The following is a 22,115-nucleotide window of genomic DNA, read 5'->3' on the forward strand; positions in this document are numbered from 1 at the left end:
TATACAGAAATATATATACACACACAAAACATGCATACACATACAAATGCTGAAATTAACAAATAAATGCTGTAGAAGTATTGATCATTCTTAGTTTGTTAACTAAAGAAGTTAACTAATGTTAACTAATAAACCCTACTTAATTTTTACATAAACTTTTTTAGATATATATTTTATATTTATTTTAAATCATACAAATAATAGTTTTTTGTTTTGTTTTTTTTTTACTTAATTTTTACATTATACATTTTTAATTCTGATTTATATTATCTATTAAGTTGAATAGGCATTTTATAGTATATTGTATAGTATATAATATTTTCCACATATGCTATGCATTGAGATTTAGGAAATCATTATAATCTAGAAAAAAGCTAAGAAAATATGAGACTATTTCAAACAATGATTAGTTCAGTTTCTTTTTTGCATACACTATTTTCAAATTTACTTTTTAAATAAATATTACATTTAGCATGCTGAACAAGACATTTTTAGCCTTTACTCAATTCAGATATGGTTCTACAACACAAAGTGTTTGACTTGACTTTAAATGGGAATTTCACGTTACGAAATCTCATATGCAGAATGCATCTACCGTTAATTTCGGGAAAGTTGTTGAAGAAGGTCAAATCTCTACTGTACCTGCATAATTACTACATGAGGACTCGTAACCTTCATACCCAACATATTTGGCAGTATTTTGTGTTTCATGCGGCTCTGAATCCTGCCAGGCGGATTATTAGTAAATTCTTGCCGTGTCTCAGCATCACCTCATCTCTACAGCTCTAGATGATTACTCATGTTGGGCTTACCTCCAAACGCTCGGAGTCGGCAGAAATAGCAGCATGTCTGTAGGTAATTAATCTAGATTTAATTGTGTTCTGCTGTTTGGTGTCGTACTGTACCTCACCACTGCTGGAGAACGCCGGCTCAGAGTGCTTCAGTCTCTTCCTGTGATGCTGCCAAAATAGATGAGCTTGTTAGTGACTAATAGGAAACTGAGGTAACAGACGTGATGAGTTTCAGCTGAGTCACTGTACAATTATTATTTAGCTTTCAATCAAACCAGCATGCTGATTAACACATGAACCTGGTGAGCTGCCATACTGTCAGTAGAGTCTGATGGAAGCATGACAAGCCAATAATGCAATAGAAGTCTGTTTTAATTAACTTAACTTCTTTAATTAACTTCTGTGTTGATTAGCTAATTGCAACGCATCCTGGTAATTCTTTCCAAATAACAATATACGCAAATGTAATATTGCTACTAATTATCTCACGTTTCTCCTAAGATTCTTCTTTGAGGCAAATGATCATTTTTTTACTTTATTTTTTTAAATACCTATTTTTAAATTAGATTTTTAATGTAAAAATTATATAAAATTACATTTAAAATTTACAGGAAATATTTGAAAATTATTTATAAAATAAATAATGAATATTACATTTTAGGAAATTTAATATTCATGACCGTTCCATTTTAGGAAAACTAGCGTTATATCATATACACACAGAAATGTAAAGGTAGACAAGGCAACCTGTCAAAATAAAAGTCTGGTTTAACTTTCTTTGAGGAAAATGATTTTTTTTTTCTTTTTTTTTTCAATACCCATTTTTCAATTTCTAATTAGATTTCTAATGTAAAAATGTTATAAAATTACGTAAAATTTACAGCATTAAAAATTATAATGAATTATTTTATGTGATTTATATTTTCTATTAAGCAATAAATTATTTGTACAAATAATTTTAAACACATAAGTTAGTATATCTATAAGTCTAACAAAGACCTAACAAAAAAGTGGAAATATTTGAAAATTATTAAAAAAAATAAATAATGAATATTAAATATAAATGTATGGATTGGGGATGCAACAATATAGTTACCTCGGTTACAATACATACCCCGGTTTTTAGTTCGGTTCTGATATGTTGCCACTTCTGTGTTTTTTTTTTTTTTTTGAAACAAATTAACTAAATACTCCCATAAACCTCTGTACACTGGAAAAGGCGTGGTTTAGTATATGTCTGCTGAATTTTTCTTTTGAGAGAGGTATTATTTTTTTTTATTTTTATGCAAAATAGAATTGTTTCATTCATAATCGACGCCAGAGGGCGCCCTCGTGCAGAAAATGCACATATGCGTCAAAGAGATAACACTGATGACGTTACGTTCCCGCCAAGAAATCTCATGGATAAAGGCATCGCTATCGCTGTAACTGAATAAAAACAGTTACACGTTTTGAATGATAAAATGTAAGGACAATAAACAAGCTATCTCGTAGGGCTGCACGATTTGGAGAAAAAAAAAAATCTAATTGCGATTTTTCTGATCAAAATTGCAATTTAAAATGCGATTTACTACCATTTCATAAAAGAGCTACAGGTTTGATGTAGTGGTTTTATTTATTAATTTGTGAGTTGTCATGACAAATTAAGAAAATAACTACAGCATCTTAAATAAAATTCAATTAACAAATAAATATAAAATCTTTCCCTTAACACCACAAAACAGTTAACCTATCAAAATAAACCATGTAACATATTTAGTAAAGGCGTATCAATTCACATTCTTCACCAGTCCTGTGGAAACTACGGCAAGCAAAGTAATTTATTTATTTAATATCGTGAGATGGCGGAGCGCAACAACGCCGTCTAAAGTACTGCAGCTGCTCACTTAACCAGTCGTTAGTCTGTTTGTCTAATGATGCAGTAGCGCTCCTAACTTGACAGACAGCTCTCGTTAAACCCGTAAAGTGAAAGTGAAAGCCGTCTCACTTTAAAGCCGTTTTCTCAAAATCCCATTCCTGAAAATCATCGCTATCAGCCAACGTAAGATAGCCATAGCACTGGTTACGTTCAAGCTATGGGAAAAATAAAAACAAAAGTTTTTGAAAAAAAAAAAGAAGTTTTTGAAAGTGCTTGAACACAGCTTTCATATGGTGTCAAAACCTGAATCATTTCTCGTGAAATATAGCAACAATTTTAAAGTTAGACACGTTTAACGTAGCTTGCTAAGCTAACGACAAACCACCTGCTGCAGTCAGAGCAAGTGTAACGATATTTGCTGCATTCACATGCTTCTCGGATGGTCTCATTTCCCGACGATTTGTGCTTTTAATTCGAAATGTGAAAATGGACAGTAAATTAAAGATGTCTTGGATTTTTATCAAAGCTTTCCAACGTTCATGTGAGTTTTCTCATTCAGGAAATAAGTTTTCTTATCATTCTGACACCCCATGAATGCAGTATTTAAATTTAATTAGCGAGCATGTTGATGAATCAAAGCTTCTTACGTTCGGCACGTTTTACAAAGTACTTGCCTTTGAAGTACATCAGAACGTCGAAATCCAAAATAATTCCAAACATATGCGGTGCTTTTTCATTTAGGTACCAAGTCGTCTGCAGGACTTTGCTCTTCTGCAGACACACTTTGTTGGGAAGTTGAGCCGCAGCTCTCACTCATCTTTCCCAAATGGCGTTAATGTTATTTGCGCGTTCAGTCAGTACATGGAGTGTTAAAATGCCCCCTATTGGTTAAACTCTGCATCAGACGTAATACACGCATGAAGACGTAACATGCACATGAAGCGAACTGTCAAAAACTACGTATATGCTTGTTACCATATTTGATAGTCCATCGAAATAATCGCAGCTCTTGCGATTTGAAAATCGCACCCTTTCAAATCGCGATTTCGGTTTACAAACGATTAATCGTGCAGGCCTACCATCTCGTGCTTTTTCATAATGATTAAGTAAATCTGTAACCCATTGCTAATCAACATAAATAGAATATGAGTATAGAATTAGGGCCCTACAATTTCCGTGACGCGGAAAACGCGGACGGAATCGCGGAATCCAGTCATTAAGACGGAATTTACTGAATAACGTGGAATGTCACAGAATTTGTCAAAGTTTGAATGGATTAATTAAAAGTAGGTCATTACACTTAAATCAAACCGCAATATGGACTGTAAAGATATTACGCTGCAAAAATACCATTTGAATGTGAATCCTGTATGTTCTGCGTGTCGCTGTGCCTTTGTTTACTACACACACTGAAGCGCATGTGACGCTCACGTGATTTCAGTGTCTGTCGTCTCGCTAAATGACATAAATACAAGAACAATATTATATTATTTATATTTTATATTTATATTATATTATAATATTATTTTTAATAGTAAATTTCCCTTTGTCTGCCAAAAAAAAAAAAAAAAAAAAATCTTAATTTTCAATAATTAAAAGATACATTAAATGAATGCTTTATGCCTTCATTTGATAACCAGAACATTTGAAATACACAACACACAATTTCTGAGGGTAAAAAAACATTCATAAGACTATTTTAAGAATAAATTTGAATAAATTAAGTATGCATTCAAATAATTAGACATGCTAAAACACAGAATTTGACAACAATAAAGCATATGGTGAGGTAAAATAAAACATTTCATAGCGCCCTAAACAAGTCATTTTTGTTAAACCTTTATCAAACTGATGTGAAATTGTATAAGTTTCATGATTTTAATTAGACATATACACAAAAATTTAAAATGGGGAAAAAAAATGGAATCCAGAAAAAATAAAATAAAATAAAAATAAAAAAATAAAACTGATTTCATAGGGCCCTATAGAACATATTGCCTGCCTCATTCTGAGACAAAGCCACATCAGACCACATAAGGAAGTTATTTTAAAAACTAGACTGATGTTGTGAATTAAAAACAAGTTATAATGCTTTTTTTATAACTTTTGTTTTTATAACTCTTTAATTATTAACTCTCAATTATTGCATGTCATTATAAAGGAAGATGCTCTGCGTGTGTTGCTTTTTCATATATAAGCGGGGAAGAGTTTCCTCATCTCAGCATGTGAAAATCACGGACACACATACAGCAAATTCCAAGAAAAATAAAACAACAAAATTATTTAAATGCAAAACTGAAAAACCGCAATTCACAAGCGCGTATTGAACCGTGGATGTCGTAGCGAATGGTTCGATATTATATTAAGAATTGTGACATTCCTAATATACACACATACATACAATATTTCAGCATTTTCAAATATTTTGAGCAGACTTTAACTACTAGTGCTACTTATGTAGTGTGTTTTTAGTTATTACTTAAAAAGTTATCTAATGATTACTGTTAATTATTAAGGCCTGTGACAAGCAGTTTTGCTGTGGTCTAATTGTGCACTATGTAAGTGTAGACAAACATCTTTTCTAATCTCTTCCTCCTCCATAAGGCTGCTTTAGCGCTGACTCTAAGACTGGGTTTATTTACCTTTTCCTGCAGCTGTAGATTCAGAGTGGTCTGGAGCACCGGCCCGTACCAGAAGCTGACTGATTCATTAGCATTTCTGTTTTCCTGACTGTTTTTGGAGCGTTTGTTTGGGTCGCTGTCCTTCCTCTGCGTAGGATGAGATGAGCTTCCTGTGAAAACACAAAAGAAAACAAGTTAGCTGTTAGCATTGGCTTAAACAACACAATATTGTAAGAGGCGGAAAGGAGTGTTTGTTTGTCGTCTGGATGTGTTTTACTGTCTGGAATACAGACTTGACTACACTCCCTAAAACATAACCTCAATATAACACAAATGTCTTATATACACTACAGCTCAAAAACAGTTTACACAAAAATATGAAGCAGCACAACGGTTTTCAAATTTTTCTTGAGCAGTAAATCAGCATATTAGAATAATTTCTTAAGGATCATGTGACACTGGAATAAATGATACTGAAAATTCAGGTTTGATCACAAGAATAAATTACATTTTACAGTATTTTCACATAGAAAATTGTTATTGTACATTGTAATAATATATATATATTTTTTATATTTCATTTTTTTTTTAACCATTTTTACTATATTTTTTAACCAAACACACGCAGCCTTGAATTTAAAAATAAATAAATAAATATAAAATATAATAAAATATTTTATTTATTTATAGAAACTATAAAAATGTAACAATTCTAATATGACTGAACTGTAAATTTCACAATAATAGTTGTAATCTATATTATTATTATTATTAAAATATTTTACTTGTTTATTGAAATTGTACAATTTATACATTTTACACAAATTATAAAATGAAACTAATAAAGAAATACCACTACTGAACCAAGTTATTTTACAATAATTGTAATTTATGTAATAATAATAATAATAATAATAATAATAATAATAATAATAATAATAATAATAATAATATTTTAATATACAATAATAACTAATCTATATTATTACTATTATTTTTATTATTAAAATATTGGGGGTTTTTTGCTCCATTTATTATTTTATTTATACAAACTATAAAAATTAAACCAATAAAGAAATACAATTATTGAACTGAGTTTTCACAATAATTGTAATTTACACAATAATAATAATAATAATAATAATAATAATAATAATAATAATAAAATTTGTATTTATAGAAATGATAAACTAAACCAATAAAGAAACATTATATAAATAAATTTATAAATTATTTTTCATCATCTAGAAATTATTTTACAATAATAACTGCAATCTAATAATTATAATTTTTTTTTTTACTTATTTATAGACATAATAAAAATGTAACAAATTCCACTATAACACTGTAAATTATCACAATAATAATTGTAATCTATGTAATATTATTATTATTATTATTATTATTATTATTATTATTATTATTATTATTAATAATAATAATAATAATAATAATAATATATTTTTGTTTGTTTTTTAATAATTCTAATTAAAATCACAGACGCACAACAGAATCATTTCAGGGGGAACTAATATTCTTGTGTGATTATTTTACATTACATTAATTTGGCAGATGTTTTTACCCAAATCAAGAACAACTTCCAGAGCATTGATGGTTCATATTTCATCAGCATGTGAGTTTGCTAATGCACTGCTCTACAGCAGCTCTTACTGCTCACAGTCCTGATCAAGACAACACGCGTACCATCATGCTCCGGGGAAACATTATTCCTACCATTAGTGTACTGTAAATTGCTCTGCATAAGCTATAACATCGCTAATAAGCTCTCTGTGCCTGCTTCCTATATGAAAATTGTTCTGTTGCTGTAGAAACAATAAATGCACACGCTGCTGTACAACAACATAAAGATGAATGGCTCAATCTTCAGTCTTATTTCTCATTTCACAGTGGAATTAATGCTCGGCTGGAATACAGTAGCTTGTAATATCTTTCACCTGTGTCATGCTGTTTCATAAGCTTATGAGCATGAACAGATGATGAATGACACACAGCGATATGCAATAATTCTGTGTTTACACAGATGAAACTCATCTATATGCGGCATTCAAGTGCTTGTCAGAAGATCCTACTTCCTTCTGAAGTCATAATTATTACCTTCAACCTTTTTATTTTTGTATGCTTGCTACTTGCTGTACTATAAATTGTCCAATGCAAGCGTTTTCGGCATGTGAAAATGTGCAATATTCAACATATGGCTACAGACAGGACTTGGCAAATGATTTCAGAACATATATCGACCACGAGATAAAAACAGCACAAACTGGGGAAACATCTCATTTCAGATTTCTTTATGTATGCATGTATGTAAATTATAACAATTAAACCAATAAAGAAATATCATTATAATACTAAACTGTAATAAATCACTATAATATTAAACTATACATTTTTTAATAATTTAAATATTTAATTATACAAGTAATACTAGTGTGTTAGTATCATTATTATTAAAATATTGTATTATGTATTTATTCATTTAAACAAATTATACAAAATGAAACAAACCAATAAATATCTATAATACAATTGAACTAAATTATTATTATTATTATTATTATTATTATTATTATTATTAGCATCATCATCATCATCATCATCATCAAGATCTTTATTTTTATAAAAATGTTTTATTATAAATATATGTATTTATATATTTACTTCATTATTACTAATATTATTTTTATTCAAATATTAGTTATTTAAATTAAAATTGTACACATTAAACAATCCATTAAAGAAATATCACTATAGTACTACTGAACTAAGTACTACTACTACTACTACCACCAAATAATAATTATTATAGATATTATTATTATATTTTCTTTTATTTATACAAATTTTAAAAAGTAAACCAATAAATGTCACTATAATACTATTGAACTGTCAATTAATTCACAATATTTTTAATTTACAACAACAAATTTTTGTTTTTACTTTATGTAAATTATAAAAAGAAATCCCTACATTATGCAACTAAATTATTTCACATTAATACATTTAATAATAATAATAATAATAATAATAATAATAATAATTATTATTATTATTATTATAATACTTCATTTTTATTATATTTCAATTTTTATACAAATAAAAAAATCATCACTATAATACTTTTGAACTGTAAATTATTTCACAGTAATAGTTTTAATTTATATAATAATAATAATAATAATAATAATAATATTATTATTATTATTATTATTATTATTATTATTATTATTATATTTGTTTTAACTTATGCAAATTATAAAAAATTAAACCAGAAATATATAAAGAAATATCATTTTAATGCTATTAAATTTTTAATTATGTAATAATACATTTATGATTATGATTATGATTATTATTAAAATATTAAATAACAACAGTACAATTACCATACTAATATTTAGCTGGCAAGTAACACTTTTACTTGCATGTTATTTTAGGCCCTGGCTACAGATAGCATGTAAAAAAGGCATTATTCCACAATGTTAATGTAAAAACTGACTTTGATTCACAATGATTTGACAAATCTTCAGTTTCTCCCTACATCCTTGGACAGATGTTTATAGATGTGATCATCTCACAGTATTTCCTTTATGCTCATAATACACAGGAAACAAAAACACAAGAATAGGAATGTGCCAACGGGCAAGGGAAACGCTATTATGGGAAAAACATGAGAAAAAAATTCAGCAAGTGACCAGAGGCGACATGTGAAATGAGTGAACTAGCAGTAAATTAGTTGAGCTCTGCTTTAACCGCTAATGGAGTTCTAATGATTGTTTGTGTGTGGGCAGAACAAGCAACACACACTGATGAGGAAACAATCCCAATCTGTGAGGACTCATTATCATGCCAGTGATGTGATTTTGATTATGTGTTGTGGGATAACATTATTTATTAATGATTGTTTTGGGTTTTACATTTGGATTAATTCATCGAAATACATGCACAGTCAATGATAATTAATTCAACATGACACCTAGAGCAGTGTTTGCATGTGCTAAACTTACTGCCACAATGCAACTGTATGTGTATTTTATTAACAGGCAAAACAAATGGCAGAACAATTTAAGAATTTAGATTATTACTATTCTATTTATTTCTTTGCTTTTAAATGTAAAACCATTTTTTGAAATTTGAAATTTTTATTTTTAGTATATCTTTAGTATTTACAATGCCAGGGTATTTTACATGGTTGCCGAGGCCGCTGTTACGCTTCCTGGATGTTGCTATACAGTTGCTAGGGTGTTCTGGGTGGGGTGGTTTTTAACATGTTGCTATGCAGTTGCTTTGCGGTCCTGGGTGCTTTTATACATGTTGCTATGCAGTTGCTAGGGTAATCTGGGTGCGGTGGTTTTCAACATATTGCTATACAGTTGCTAGGGTGTTCCAAGTAGTTTAAATGTGTTGCTATGGTGTTCTAATTTGGGCGGTTTTATGCAGGTTGCTATGCGGTTGCCAGGGTGATCTGGGTGGGGTGGTTTTCAACATGTTGCTATACAGTAGCTAGGGTGTTCTAAGTGGTTTAAAAGTGTTGCTATGGCGTTCTAATTTGGGTGGTTTTATGCAGGTTGCTATGCGGTTGCTAGGGTAATCTGGGTGGGGTGGTTTTCAACATGTTCCTATGCAGTTGCTATGCTGTCCTGGGTGCTTTTATACACATTGCTATGCAGTTGCTAGGGTGATCTGGGTGGGGTGGTTTTTAACTTGTTGCTATGCAGTTGCTAAGGTGATCTGGGTGGAGTGGTTTTTAACATGTTGCTAACTGGTTTAAATGTGTTGTTGTGCAGTTGCTATGCTGTCCTGGGTGCTTATACATGTTGCTATGCAGTTGCTAGGGTGATCTGGGTGGGGTGGTTTTCAACACGTTGCTATGCTGTCCTGGGTGCTTATACACGTTGCTATGCAGTTGCTAGGGTGATCTGGGTGGGGTGGTTTTTAACTTGTTGCTATGCAGTTGCTAAGGTGATCTGGGTGGAGTGGTTTTTAACATGTTGCTAACTGGTTTAAATGTGTTGTTGTGCAGTTGCTATGCTGTCCTGGGTGCTTATACATGTTGCTATGCAGTTGCTAGGGTGATATGGGTGGGGTGGTTTTCACCATGTTGCTATGCAGTTGCTATGCTGTCCTGGGGTGCTTATACACGTTGCTATGCAGTTGCTAGGGTGATCTGGGTGGGGTGGTTTTTAACATGTTGCTATAGAGTTGCCAGGGTGTTGCTAGGAAGCAATGGATGGCTATAACTTTGTCATATGGCAGAGTGCCAGTTTTCGCAAACCCACATCCTTGTGACACACAGCTCTCAGATGTAGCATAGCTTTAGCACATAAGCACCTAAAGACTCTGATTCTACATTTCATTTATGCAGAACACAAAGCCCAAGCTTACCTAAATCTTTAACACTGCTCTGCCTTTGCTGTGTACGACTGTTTCCCTCAGGACATGCAAATCTAGTTACGTTTGAAGCGTGTCAGTAGTTTCCCCACAAATTTCTTTACTGTCTGCAAGATGATAAATGATTTCCAGAAAAGCCTGCCCTCCAGAAGATCTTTGATCTGAACACGGCCCCTCCAGAGGGACCCGCAAAACATAACATTAAATCCTTCAAGTGTGCTCAGACTCTCTATTCACATCACAGCACGTAAATCTGAATAAGAAGTGACATCTTTAAACTTCATTATATTAGCACATGATCCCTCTTAAAGTCTTCAGTAGAGCGGTGAGTTCAGATGTGAGTGTTTACAGTCGCTCTCCACCACAGGAGTATCTCAGCAGCATGTGTTGAGATTTCCTGAGACACTGAGCTAATTGTACTCGGGGTAAATGGGGCCTGCTGTTCGGTGCCATTGCACACGGGGTGAATCTGATAGATGATCGAAATCGATTCGAGCTTTGAAGGCAGTTCAGAAACCCCCCGCTACCACTTGCACCCACTGTGTTGGCATTTAGCAACGGGGTATCAACTTCAGAAATACTGCGCTATTCAGGTTGGCTTGAGAAATCCGACAGGCTAGCATGCTGGCACTGTGCCAAATCATGTTAGAAACATGTTAAAACATGCTAACTATGTGCCAAATAATATCATCAACATGATAAAGCATGCCAACATACTAGAAACGTGCCAAATCATGTTAGAAACATGTCAAAACATACTATCAATGTGTCAAATCATGCTATCAACATATTAGCAGCATGCTACTGTAACAATTGCAAAATTATGTTATCAACATGTTAAAACATGCAAGCAATGTGCTAAATCATGTTAGAAACGTGTTCAAACAAGCTAGTGATATGCAAACTCATGCTTTCAACATGCTAACAATGTGCTAAATCATGTTAGAAACATGCCAAATATTCTAGCAATGTACCAAATCATGTGAGAAACACGTTAAAACACGCTAGCAATGTGCCAAATTGTGTTAGAAAAATGTTAAAACATGTTAGTAATGTCAAATCATGCTGAAACATGCTAACATGCTAGCAAAGTGCCAAATCATGCTAGAAACATGTTGAAACATGCTAGCAATATGCCAAATCATGCTATCAACATATTAGAAGCATGCTACTGTAACAATTGCGAAATCATGTTATCAACATGTTAAAACATGCTAGCAAAATGACGAATCATGCTGAAAAAAGCGATCATGCTAGCAATGTGCCAAATCATGTTGAAACAGGCTAACAATTAGCCAAATCATGTTAGGAATGCGTTAAAACATGCTATCAGTGTGCCAAATCATGTTAAAAACATGTCAAAATATGATAGCAATGTGGCAAATCATGTTGGAAACATGTTAAAACATGCTGGCAATGTGCCAAATCATGTTAAAAACATGTCAAAATATGATAATGTGGCAAATCATGTTGGAAACATGTTAAAACATGCTGGCAATGTGCCAAATCATGTTATCAACATGCTAAAACATGCTATTATTGCGTTGTGCCAAATCATGTTAAAAACGTCAAAATATGCTAGCAAAGAAACATGTTAAAACGTGCAAGTAATGTGCCACATCATGTTAGACGCATCAAAATTGCTTACAGGATTAAACATGTTTTTAATAGGGCTGTCAAACAATTCATTGTGATTAATCACATACAAAAAGTTTCAGTTTGCCTAATATGTAGTAAATATTTCTTAAATATATACACATGAATGTGTTTGTATTTATATCTACACACATTAAGTACACACACACATATTAGGCAAACTCAAACTTTTATTTTGTACGCGATTAATCGTTTGACAGCCCTAGTTTTTAACATGATGTGGCACATTGCTAGCACATGCTAGAAACAAGTTAGCAACATGCCAATTCATGGCAAAGCATTTTAAAAAAATGTTAATCAAAACACCCCCAGAAGTGCACAGTAACATGTTACTCCAATCAAAACCACCTTAGCGAGAGGTTGCAAACTACCCTGAACACCCTTGAAACTATAGCAACACCATAGTTACATGTAAAAGACAACACTAAACACCCAAACTACTACAAAGAAATGTTAAAAACACCCTAGCAACTGCATAACATATTAATCCAATCAAAACACCCTAGCAACTCCATAGCAACTTGTTTAAAACCACCTTTAACACCCCAGCAACTGCAAAGAAATGTTAAGAAAAAACACCCATGTACCCTGGCAACTACATAGCACCCATGACCCCCTAGCACAGGGGTGTCAAACTCAGTTCCTGGAGGGCTGTAGCCCTGCCGAGTTTTGTTCCAACCTTGCTCCAACACACATACTATGCAGTTTTCAATTAAGCCTGAAGGACTTGATTAGTTGGATCAAGTGTGTTTAATTAGGGTTGCATCTACACTCTGCAGGGCTGCGGCTATCCAAGGACCGAAGTTTGACACCCCTGCCCTAGCATGTGCATAGCAACATGCATAAAAGCACCCAAATGTCCACAGCATCAGACAACAGCAATCTGTGTTTCCCTACAGGCATGTGCAGTCATCACATATGATACGAGAGCAAAAAGCTTAAAGACACGCTGTTGTAACTGACACACCATCATCAGTGTACGAGTACCAGCACAGTGGCACAGACTGACGGATATAAATAGCACTCAAGACGGGCATCCCTCAGTTTGGTTGGATGATGACGGCTCTTTGTCTTTCTCTAGTGAGCGCGTGCTCGACCGCTGATGACTGCAGGTGCTGGCGGCATTTCCAGAGAGAAATGGTGATTAATGTACGGTGGCGTTCCCACAGCTGATTGGCCGTGATTATGGAAGAGAGGTGGGGTAAGCGGGTGGATGGGTGTCTGGTGACGAGCGCACACATTTGCTCCCGTTATCATCTTAGATTAGCTCCAAATTAATACAAACCACACGGGCCACCCTGCTGTAACCTGACCTACACCCTAGCAACTGCATAGCAACATGCTAAAAATCAACCATGACATCCTAGAAATGGGGGCATCTTAACATTGACAACTATATTTTGACAACTGCATAGCAACGGGTTAAAATCCACCCAAACATGCTAGCAATTGCATAGCAACATGTTAAAAATCAATCAGAAATAGGGGTGAGATTACTGTAAAATCTTAATATACATAATTTAAACAAAAAATTCTGGATTTTTTTTTAAAAACTGCTAGCATAGCAACATTCTAAAAACCACTCAAAGCAACAGCACAGCAACATGACAAGACGAAGAAGAAAAAAAAAAAAAAAAAAAAAAAAAAAAGAAACCGAAAAAAAAAGAACATGAAAACAAACACACCCAAAACACCATACCAAGAGCATAGCAACACGATTTAAAAAAAAACACCCAGAACACCCTAGAAACAGCATAGAAACAAGAAAGTCAATCAAAACACCATGAAAAAAACTCAAAATACCATTGCAACAGCATAGCAACATTTTAAAAACACCCAAAACAACATAACATGGAAAAAAAAAAAAAAATGCTAAAAATCAACCAGAATTGCCCTAAAAATGGGCAAAAAACCACCCAAAATGCTATAGCAACAGTACAGCAACGTGGCAAAAAGGACTCAAAACACCATAACAAACAGCAAAGCAAGAACACCCTAGCAACAGCATAGCATCAATTTAAAAATAAATAAATAAATAAATAAAAATACCCAGGGTCAGAATACCTAACAACAGCATAGCAACATCTCAACCCCCATTTTTAGGGCAATTCTGGTTGATTTTTAGCATGTTGCTATGCTGTTGCTGTGGTGTTCTGGGTGCTTTTAGAATGCTTCTGTGTTGTTGCTATGGTGTTTAGAGTGCTTTTAGAACGTTGCTATACTGTTGCTATGGTGTTCTGGGTGCTTTTAGAATGTTGCTATGGTGTTCTGGGTGGTTTTATGCACTAATACATTAGCAGTTGGAACAGTAATCATAATATTACCTTTTTTCATACAGGTATTTACTACATTCATAATATGATTCTAAAATGCAGTTGCTCCTTCAGAAGACAGCAGCATCAGTTAGCAGTGGTGACGGAGTGGCCTCTGCTGGCCTGGAGTTTAAAACAACAACAACACTTGAACCCACCCTACCGGGGTAAAGTTCTTGCACACGAACTGTAAATATCCACAGACATTATGCTAATGTATTTCCACTGGGAGCATTTGGCTGTTGTCACAGTCTCAAAGACTATTGATGGGTCAGAAGGAAAAATGTCATTGCATTGATTCAGGACAACCTGTGTTTGACTCAAAACACCAAAAAAAAAAAAACTGGGGAGTGCAAGTATATGCCTTTCTGATGCTTTGTATCTTGGTGATACAATGGTATTTTGATGCATAACATGGTGAGAACTGATTTCTGTATTCATATGCCATGATCTTACAAAGTACCAAAAAGAAAATGTCCAAATATCTACGGTAACATGTCTAAAAACATTTTTTTAAATAATCAACCATAACACGGTAGCAACTGCGTAGCAGCGTAAGAAAAAGCCCAGATCACCCAGATCATAGCAACATACATAAAACCACACAGAGAACCCTAGTATCTGCACAACAACATGTATAAACCCCCAGAACAACCTAACAACCACACAGCAACAAAATTATCAAAACACCCTAGCAACATGTTAAAAACCACTATAGCAATTATACATTTAAAAAAAAAAAGCCCAGATCACCCAGATCATAGCAACATACATAAAACCACCCAGAACAGCATAGCAACTGCATAGCAACATTACAGAAACCATCTAGAACATCACAGCAAATGCACAGCAGTGTGCTTAAAATCACCCAGAACACCATGGTAACTGCATAGCAACATGTTAACACAATGAATATCGAAGCTTTTCCGAATATCGATTGCGACATTGTCGTGATTTATCGCGCAGCCCTACCTAGCAATATGAAAAAACACAAACAACAATGTTAAAAACCACTATAGCAATTATACATTTAAAAAAATAAGTAAATAAAAAAAAAAAAAAAATAAACCTAGTAACATGAAAAAAATACAACCCCCCCCCAAAAAAAACCCCCAGCAACTAAATAGCAATATGCCTTAAAAAAAAAAAAACACCCAGAACATCATAACATAGCAATGTGTTATAAACCACAGAGAACCCTAGCATCTGCACAGCAACATGCATAAAACACAGAACACCCTAGTAACTGCATAGCAACAATCAAAACACCCTAGCAACTCCATAGCAACATGTTCAAAAAAACATTGAGATCACCACAGCAACTGCATAGCAACATAATCAAAACACCCTCATAATGTTAAAAAACAACTAAATAGCAATATGATTAAAAAAAAAACCCAGAGCATCATAGCAACATGTTAAACCACAGAGAACCATAGTATCTGCACAAAATCACCCTCGCAACTCCATAGCAATGTTAAAAACCACCCAGAAAACTACTAAATAGCAATATGGTTAAAAAAAATAAATAAATAAAAAAACAAAAAAACACCCAGAACATCATAGAGAACCCTTGCATCTGCACAGCAACTTGCATAAATACCCAGAAAGCAACATGCAAAGCAACATAGGACAATCAAAACACCCTAGTAACTCCATAGCAACATGTTAGAAAAAAAAAAAAAAATTGAACACTATAGCAACTGAATAACAATATATTTAAAACAACAACAACAACACCCCCCAGATTATCATAGCAACTGCATAAAAATTTTCCCAAATGTGTTATATGAATGCACAGAATGAAAACAGCTGAACTGGAATAGAAATGCTTCAGAAATATGCTCCACTGCTTATTGTTAGTTAGCTATGCATTATGTAGCTAATGCAATAACTACTGGAATGCAATAGTTCCAGGGCTAAATTAAGGGATATGATGATTAATGTCATCTCGAGGTGAAAAATTCAATGCAATTTAAAAAAAAAAAAAAAAAATCCAAGAATATGAACAGCTGATATATGCTGGTCACTCTCATATCCCACACTCATACTCATCCATCAGAAGATGATGAAGTGTCCACCTGAAGACTCGCAATGAATGTATTTCACACTCACCGAGCAACTAATTCAGCACTGATTTACACACTGATCTCTCGTAATGTGATTGACACTATGCTCTCTGTCTTAAATAGGAGAAATCCAATCATCTCAAAGAGCTCAGAAATGGCGACATGCTGCTCTATTGACTGTGACCTCTGTGGTCGCCGCCTGTAAATACTCACACATGACGATTTGTGGATTGATTGCTGTTGGCTTTTGGAGCGTTGCATGATTTTATTTGGAGACATCATTTATCTACAGAGCAGCTCATAAATTGTGAGGGTCAAAGTGTCACCAGAATCCGGCAAGCATTTGTACATCTCGTTAAAACTGCAACAGGAAAGTCATTTTCGACACTGTCCACATTCATACATAAGTGAATAGTCGTCAGTCCTGACTGGAGTGATAAATACATCTTCATGTGTGAATTTCACAAAACCTGTCCAGAACATCTCACAAGACACCACAAAATGAAGAAAAAAAAAAAAAAAAAAAAAAAAATATATATATATATATATATATATATATATATATATATATATATATATATATATATATATATATATGAAGTCCTGCTGAAATGGTATTTCAGGTGTTCAAAATGTTTGACAATTAAGATGACAAACATTAAAGCAAATTCGCATTACTTTAATGCAAAAAGAGCTTTTTGTCATTTCCATTATTCTCAATAATACTTTACTGTAATACAGCTATTTTTAGTCGGATTGCAGTATTAATCAATATAAAAAAAAATTATAATAAATCAGTGCATAACTGCTTTACAATTTTAATATGATTGTTACGCAGTGTTATTTTAGTATTACTTATATAGCATTATAGTATTTCTTAATATTTCAGATTTTAGTTTAATTAGTTTAATTTTATTGTGCTTTTGTTGTTTTCAGTAGGGTCTTATATTTTTATTTAGCATAAATTATTTTTTATTTCAGTAATATTTTAAAGCAACATTTCAAATTTTCATTTATTTTTCAAGTTTAAGTTTTTCTAATATTTCTATTTTTATTTCAGCTTTATTTCAATAACGATTTCTTTATTTTATTAGTAATAGTAAAAATAGTCATTTAGAATTTTAACTGAATTGCAATATTTGTAATCATAACAGCATTACAATAAATCATGCAGCATCATAAAACAAGCAGTTGTTTTAATATTTATTAAAGGTTTATTTTTATTTCAAATTTTAATTTCCCAAGTTTTTCTAATGTTTATATTTTATTTTATTTCAGCTTTATTTCAATTTTTTAAAGTTCAATTTATTTTATTAGCAAAAGTAAAAATATAAATTCTTATCAGATTTTAACTGAATTGCAGTATTTTTTTTAGTAATCAAAAGCATTACAGTCAATCAATGTGTAATTGCTTCACAATTTAAATAACTTGTGTACAATTATTATTGCAATGTTATTTTAGTATTATTTATATACCATTATAGTATTTATTAATATTTTGACTTTGATTTATTATTTACAGTTTTATTTTTCATTTTAGTTTACATTTTGGTAATTTTGCTATGCACTTTTATTTCTATTCACTTTTGATTTCAGATATTTAAATATTTTAAGGCAACATTTCTAATTTTCATTTTTTTATATTTATTTTTATACATTTTTATATTTGTTTTATACACTTATTTTTTATATTTTATATCTAATGTTTATATTTTATTTTAGATTTATTTTAATTAATAAAATTAAAAATTCTCAATAGTAATTCTATGATTTTTAAAACCTTTTTTAATTGGATTGCAATATTTTTTAATCATCATAAAGGCATTAAAATAAATCAATGTTAACTATTTTACAATTTAAATAATATGATTGTTATGCCATGTCATTTTAGTATTTGTATACTATTATAGTATTTATTAATATTTTAATTTGCTTTTTAATTTTCTATTATATTTCTATCAAGCTTTAATTGATTTTTCTTTCAACTTTAGTAATTACAATACTTCAACCTAAACTTTTATTTGAAGACATCTCTATTTTTTTTTTTTTTTTTTTTTTTTTTTTTTAGTTTTTCAAGTTTATATTTTATTTTATTTAAAAATTATTTGAAAGATAATTATTTTTATTTAAAGAAAGTTGTCATGCAAATAATGTTAAAATGATGCAAAAAAATCCAAATGGCCCATAAAATGTAATATTCTTCCATTTTTTTCCCCCCTTAGCTTTTGGAGTGAAATTACTACTTGAAATTACCTGAATTTTGAAAGCCAAACATCTTTAAAAAGATGTCAGACTATGTTTTATGACACCAAGACAGTAAGTATATTTATAACAGAAGACCTCATTTCTATTGCAACAGCAGCTCACAATGCATTTTTCATCTAGTCACCCAACAGCTTTGTTGCTGCTGCTGTTCGTGCTTGAATGTTTCCGCTGATGAATAATTATTGATAAACCCTTGAGCTCAGAAGATTAGCATGAAGCTGTCGGCAGCGTTTCCAGCACTGCTTTACTCCGGGCTTTGTGTGGCTCTGATAGAATCCAATTAGCTGCCTTTTATTTTTGTTGCCACACCAGCAACTCCGAAATGTGCAAAATGGTGCCCGAGGACAGAGTCTCACCAGAAGCCCAAAATAATCCTCCCCCTAGAAACACTGACAGCGGAGATCTGCGGCCACCCGTCAAACCTGTCACAGCCCATCTGGGACCATTTTGAGCTCAGTGGGACGGCTGCGCCACACGCCCTCATCTCGCCCTGTGTTCAGTGGATTCCTGCCAGAGTCACTCCCACGTTGAGCTTCAACACTCATGTCATTTGAGCTACAAGAGAGTGAAATGAGAGCTAGTAAAACCTCAATTGTACAAAGTTTAGAGTAAACAAAGCGAAAGTGACTATTATATATTCTTCTGCTCTTATTGGGGATGATTTGTCCAAACACTGCAAAAACAGGCATAAAGCACAATAAATGTGGTAAGATTTATGTTGAAAACAAAAACTATTTGCCAGTGAGGTAATAAAAAATAATTTAATTTAAGATACACTGAAAAATCTTCTATATTTGTCTGTCTCTCTCTCTGTATAAATACATATAAAACATGTATTAATTTTATTTTCAATATTATCTTACCTTTTATGTATTTACACACACACATATACATACACGCACAGATATACACATCTATATATACACACATACATACATACATACATACATACATATATATATATATATATATATATATATATATATATATATATATATATATATAATATATATATATATATATATATATATATATATATATATATAAAATCCATTTTGATTAATTTGAGTAAAAATGTGTTTTCTTTACCAAGAAAGTGGCGAGATGAAAACCACTATCTTCTGTTTTAAACTTTCACATAGCATCTTTAGGTTATAATAACAAATTCAAATCTAGATTTTGATTTTTCAAAGATTTATTATAAAAATTGATTATTTTCTCCCAAAATGCAATAAATCCATTAGGATTTTAGAGAAAGTATAAGTGATGGAAAGAGATGGCATAAGTGCAATCAAATTCATAAACTCTTGTTAAGATTAATGTTTTAAATATACAATTCTGAACATAGAAATATTAAATGATTTTAATAACTAAAAAGAAGATAAAAATGAAATACTGCCAGTAGGTGGTGGTAAGTCACTGATTTAATTTCTGAATCATATCATTCATTTGATTCGTTTGAATGGCTGATTCATTCATTCTTGTTTATTTAACTGTTGTATTAAATCAATATCTCATTTACGAAGTCCCTTAAAAATCATTAAAATCTGTCACTCATCTTAGTTCATCGCGATCTCACAAAATTATAATCAACGAAACTCTCTACACTGCACAATCAATCTCTTATTCACATTCTCTCTACACTTTGTGTATGAAAGAATTCGTCAGATATGTCAGTGATACATTACTCAACATTGAAAACTAGGATGCGGGTGTATTCAAAGCACCGCCTTTACTGTTTACAATGCGTGAAATGCTGCGCTGTGATTGGCTGAGCGGATGTATTGCATTTTGCAGAAAAGGGAGACTGGCGTTTGTCACGGTTTGGAAAAAAAGGGAGAAAACATGACAGAATAACACGGCGGATGTTGCATTTTGCGTAAAATTAACAACTGCTTTTTCAATAACTAGATAGCTTTTATTAAAATTTTAAAATAGTTTTTTTTTTAGATTTTCCATTTTCTTTTTCATTTTTTGAAAGGTTTTTGTAATTTTGTTGTGCGCTTTTGTCATTTTTATTAGTGTTTTTAATGTCTGTATTCATTTTAATTAAACGAGAAAATGAATAAAATGAGTAATGATAAACTTGAGAATGAGCGAAATCTACATTGGGAACTTTTCTGACGTTTTGTGAAACTCCTGATCAGTTTGCATTCATGCTATACATATTTCAGAAGTTATAATATTTACCTGTGCAAAAGACATAGCTACAAATAATAATGAAGGTATCTAAACCAGGGTTAATATGGTTAACTAAAACTTGAAATGAAATCATAAAACATTTTATTACTTGAAATAAAATAAACATTAACCAAAAGAAAAAAAAAAAAAAAAAAAAAAAAAACTAGTTATGGCAACATTTCTGATTTTTTGTTTAGTTTAACTTAATGCACTAAAATACTTAAAACAAATTATATACTTTTTTTAAATAATAAAAATTACAAACACACACAAAAAAAAACAAAATAAATAAAATAGTATAATAGTTTCTTATTTATACTTAACACAGATCTAAACACAAAAATACAAAAATATTTAAATTAAACAGTGAGGTTTATAAGACACTGTTTAGTTTTCCTTTCCATAATGGATTCAGGGAGAACGATGCTGAACAAAGTCTTCCATCATCCTTGTATGCTTGAAGAGGAACCAGGGGAAACTGGAGATGAGCTCTTATGTCTGATTCCTCTGAGATTCCTCTCATTATCCCTCTCTTTCTCTCTCTCTCTTTCCCCTCCAGCTATTTCACATGACAATCGTGTTATTAGTGGAGCCCGAGGCACATACAGATAAGACGCTGGCAAGAGGTGACCGTGGAAAGTGGAGCACCATCTGTTATTATGATGTTCTTACCTTAAAGTCACCATGAAATCAAAATCCACACCATTTATTTTGCTTTTAATATTCTGTTCTACTCAAAAATACATTACATGTGATATAAGGCTCTATTTTCAGATTTCATATTATCTGCATTCAGATGCTCTTAAAAGCATCTTTACATTTAACATCTGACTTGTTCAGACGAGCACAGAAACATTGTATTTTCAAAAGATCATACTAAAAGACCAGGCCAAGGCAGCTCTCAAAGACATTAAAAGCATCATCTAATGAGAGTATGATGAGGTAAATTATAC

The 22,115-nt window shown here is 32.0% G+C and overlaps 1 long non-coding RNA gene across 2 annotated transcripts in view; it reads right to left on the reverse strand.

The window, feature by feature from the left end:
* Positions 1 to 507: 507 nt before the first annotated feature.
* LOC127175713 (uncharacterized) overlaps positions 508 to 22,115 on the reverse strand; it is a 43,283-nt gene continuing 21,675 nt past the window's right edge. Inside the window, exons 3-4 of one of the 2 annotated variants that reach the window (XR_007829023.1) lie at positions 5,292 to 5,440; positions 508 to 959 (exon numbers count right to left, since the gene is read on the reverse strand). This is a non-coding gene — a long non-coding RNA (uncharacterized LOC127175713). Of the gene's footprint in view, positions 960 to 5,291; positions 5,441 to 19,032; positions 19,537 to 22,115 lie in introns of those variants that run through there. The other variant, XR_007829024.1, reaches the window with a different exon arrangement.

This window comes from Labeo rohita, chromosome 13, assembly GCF_022985175.1.
Source record: "Labeo rohita strain BAU-BD-2019 chromosome 13, IGBB_LRoh.1.0, whole genome shotgun sequence".
In the NCBI taxonomy this organism is placed as follows: Eukaryota; Metazoa; Chordata; class Actinopteri; order Cypriniformes; family Cyprinidae; genus Labeo; species Labeo rohita.